Source organism: Carassius carassius, chromosome 50 (assembly GCF_963082965.1).
Source record: "Carassius carassius chromosome 50, fCarCar2.1, whole genome shotgun sequence".
NCBI classification, from domain to species: domain Eukaryota; kingdom Metazoa; phylum Chordata; class Actinopteri; order Cypriniformes; family Cyprinidae; genus Carassius; species Carassius carassius.
In genome coordinates this window covers 2,208,403-2,211,803 of record NC_081804.1, presented here as the reverse complement: position 1 = coordinate 2,211,803, position 3,401 = coordinate 2,208,403, and the positions used below count along the sequence as shown (strand labels likewise).

Here is a 3,401-nt window from a genome sequence, read left to right as displayed (position 1 = left end):
AAACATCCCTTGAAAGTATAGATCACAGTGAGTGTTACGAAAAAGCCTGATTTAGCCTGGTTCGGCTGCCTGACATGTTCCACACGACCTCCATCTGCAGGTGACCTGTGAGGAGAAGACCACAGCAGGCAGAGGTCAAAGGTCATGAGCCATGACTCTCACGTGTGCACAGTGCAAAGAAAAAAGCAAAACACTTTGATAACACAATCACTGCAGCCTCAGTTCACTGTACACGGTCCAAAAAGAGCTTAAGAGAATTCAATAAGCCAACCTATAAAAGTTATATCTTTAAAAAACATTTAATCTCCAGATGCAGGATACAACAAGAACTTAATAATAATAATTAAACTAACAAAAATCACCCTCAGATCCATTGAAGAAAAGTAGAGGTCTTTGGTGAGCATCAGGGTTTCGGTCCAGAACGGTCCGTCTGATTTAATAGCTCAGACAATGTAAGTTGATCCTGCTTGTACAGTCTGGCCTGAAAAAAACAACATGAGAACTGTTCAACAGAGCCATAAACCACAGAGAACCACAGAACAGACTAAATATACGGCACAGATCCCCTCAAAACATCTGCTTTTTCTTACAGTTTTAACTAAAAAGTTTTACGATAGATAGATAGATAGATAGATAGATAGATAGATAGATAGATAGATAGATAGATAGATAGATAGATAGATAGATAGATAGATAGATAGATAGATTTTAAAGTAAAAAATGTTTCAGAAAATATATTTTTCATATAAAATATTTTTGTGCATTTTTCACAATAAACTTATTTCACTTCAGTAATAATCTTCCAAGTGTATTCAGTAAAAAGAGGACAAACTTGAATCTGTGATTCAAAGCATTTAAGATTTACAACAGTTTAGGTTGGAAATGTCATTTCATTAGGTCTATGCTAAAAACAGTGGATAGCAAGAAATAAATGGATAAATACTGCATAAACATAGTTCAGTATGGAAGCCTGTTTCTACGAGTGACTAAAATAATAAGTAAAGAAGGTAATTGTGACTTTCCATCTCACAATTCTGACATTTCTCTAGCAATTCTGCCTTTTTCTTTCTTATAATTGTGAGATATGAGCTTTCAGTTCTTGCAATTTTGACTATCACATGCAATTGCAAGTTATAGAGCAAAAATTGTGAGATGTAAACTTAGTTGTAAGAAAATTCAGTCTTTCTTCATCAGAATTAAACTCGCAACCGTGAGTTTATAGAAACGTTTTACTTTTTGCAACTAGAGGTTAGTTTCTAACCATTTCGACTCAAGTTTCCAAACTAATAAGCATCATGCCAAACAAATTTTTCATGCCAAATAACTTCCCTTGAAATTTTTCTAATTCCCTTTCAGCAAATACCAAATGATTTCATCATTACAGCAGCCTGAAACTTCAGAAGTTTCAAAAGAAACACTCACAATGACCTAAATTTCTTTATTTTCTGTGGTATGCGTAAACTGTCCTTGAGGGACTGCTTTCTGCTCTGAGATCTCATTCCGTGGATTTTCTTTTGCCCAGGAATACATTTTTAAGCAAGTGCAGAAAACTTGGGTTTGTAAACATCATGGTTCCTCGTGGCTCCGACACTACACCTGTGATTTACAGCCTAGTCTGGCTCTTCCGGTGGGTCACAGCTGAATTAATGTGCTTTGTTTGGAGCAGGATATCGTTTACTAAAACTGACAGCTCTTCCTCGAATACTGGCCCTTGACAGTACAATATGCTCTTGTGTTCGCCAATTTAATATCGTTTTGAAGGCAGATGTGTAGTGTGTGTGAGTGAATGAGAGAGAGAACCTTACATCAATTCAGAGGCACTGAAATCATAACTATATAAGCAGCAAAAAAGACCCCCGTCACACACACTTTCAATGACACTGAGGGCATAAGAGTAATTCAGTCATTAATACTGGTCTGATCCCTTGACAGTCAAACCTACTAAACATTTGTGTGTGTGTGTGTGTTTGAATAAAAGACGTAACCTTGTGTGATCCAAATACACAGAGGACACACAGAGGAGTGTCAAAGCAAATTAGATTAAAGCCTAATGAGAAGAGGAAAACACACACACACACACACACAAACACAGGTTTGTATGTCTGAGCATCTCTTTGAATCTCATTGCATTTCAATTAAGCTATAATTTAATAGCAATACATAAAATGTTTAATATCAATTTCCTTTATATTAAATAACAGTATATATGTAATATTAATATTATTTTTTAAAAAATTGGTCCATTTATGAACAACTTTAATAATGACCTTACAATTCCATTAGATGAAATATCAATGAGTGTGGGTGCAATTTTTAAAATATATATTAATAATATTATGTAAAACATACACAAATTGTATTAATTCTATTCTATTAATTATGTATATTATTCTATTATAATTAATTACAAAATATAATTTAATAATAATAATAATAATAATAATAATAGAAGAAAGTGATTTTAATCATTTAAAATAAAATGAGAACTTTAAGACCTTTTTTGGCTTTGTGATATATACCCCCTCATTCTTATTGCTGCAGCAAACAAAATATTTTTGTATTTTTTATTTTCAAGTGCAAATCACTGTAATCTGTAAATTAATTTCAATAAAAATAATTTTTAGGAGCAATAAGATTTGTATTTTTTTATCTCATTTTTAATATATTTTTTATATTTTTATAACAATACCCCCTCATTCTCACTGTTGACGCAAACAAAAACTAAAATTTAACAGATAAATAAAACATTTAAAGCATAATTCACTGTATTCCTGTGAAATAAAATAAAAAAAATTAACTACTTTTTAAGTTCACTATTTGTTTTCTTTGTGATATTACTTTTAAGACAATTAATCCCTCCTCATTCTCAATAATGTAAAGCAAACAAATGATATTAAGTACATTTTTAAGCCATAAATCACTGTATTCCAGTAGTTTAACAGTAATAAACATAATTTATTACAGTAATAATAATCTGATGAAAATAATGAATTAAAAGACCATCTGAATGCTTTAGAAATGTTAATTTTATTTATGCAACATATATTATTTGTTTTCCCATTTTGATGCACAATATGACAATGAGATTCACTCCAAGATACCATTAATTTCTGAACAACAGATCTATTGTTTATGTTATGAAATAGGCCTATATCTAACATTCATCCGAATTTTTTTTTAAATAATTAAACATACAATACCTGTATCTAATGCAATGATATGCAGACAATTTAAGCATTACTTGTCCAAATTCCATACACACACACAAACACAGATGCACAAAACCTCAAAAACAAACAATTCACACAATTCTTCCCGCACAACCTCTCTCTCTCTCTCTCTCTCTCTCTCTCTCTCTCTCTCTCTCTGAGAGCTTTACTTTCCCCTCCCTCCTTTCTCAC

General features: G+C 31.9%; 1 long non-coding RNA gene across 1 annotated transcript in view; it reads right to left on the bottom strand.

Moving 5' to 3' along the window:
• Positions 1 to 362: 362 nt before the first annotated feature.
• Positions 363 to 3,401, bottom strand: part of LOC132133692 (uncharacterized) — a 30,213-nt gene continuing 27,174 nt past the window's right edge. The window contains exon 4 of the long non-coding RNA XR_009429210.1: positions 363 to 481. This is a non-coding gene — a long non-coding RNA (uncharacterized LOC132133692). The remainder of the gene's footprint in view (positions 482 to 3,401) is intronic.